Here is an 809-nt window from a genome sequence, read left to right as displayed (position 1 = left end):
TACTCGGGAGGCTGAGGCAGGAGAATGGTGTGAACCCGGGAGGCGGAGCTTGCAGTGAGCTGAGATCCGGCCACTGCACTCCAGCCTGGGCGACACAGCAAGACTCCGTCTCAAAAAAAAAAAATACAAAAAAAAGAACGTTCACGTTGTGATGTGGCCATTGTCACCATCAGTCTCCAGAGCTCGTCTCATCTTCCAAGCTGAGACCCTGTCCCCATCCCACACTGACTCCTGCCCCTCCCCCATCCCCTGGCTCTCACCATTCTACCTTCCGTTTCTAGGGCTTGCAGCGCTCCTGGGACCTCAGGTAAGCGTTGGCCTTAGCACTCACTTATTTCACTTGGCATTATGTCCTCGGGGGCTTCCAGATTGTGGCATGTGTGAGAATTTCCTTCCTTTTAAAGGCGGAGTAATATTCCATGGTGGGGATGGACCCCATTTTGTGTATCCAGTCATGTGTGAACAGACACCCGGGCTCCTTCCACCATCAGCTGCAGTGCAGATGCTGCTGTGAACACAGGGGTACAAACATCTCTTTGAGTCTCTGCTTTCAGTTCCTTGGGGTATATGCCCAGAAGTGGGTTCCTGGATCACATGGGAACTCTGTTTAATTTTCTGAGGATCTGTCACACCGTTCCCACTGCAGTGCACAAGATCCCTGGCTTCTCCACGTCCTACCCAGCACTCATCCTCCGCTTTCTCGGTAAGAGCCATCCCAGGGGCTGTGAAGTGCTGACGTGCTGTGGTTTTGATTTGCATTTCTCGAATGAGGTGACTCTGAGTGTCTTTCACGTGCCTATTGACCGTGC

This window comes from Mandrillus leucophaeus, unplaced genomic scaffold, assembly GCF_000951045.1.
Source record: "Mandrillus leucophaeus isolate KB7577 unplaced genomic scaffold, Mleu.le_1.0 Scaffold510, whole genome shotgun sequence".
In the NCBI taxonomy this organism is placed as follows: domain Eukaryota; kingdom Metazoa; phylum Chordata; class Mammalia; order Primates; family Cercopithecidae; genus Mandrillus; species Mandrillus leucophaeus.
This window is presented reverse-complemented; position numbering follows the sequence as displayed.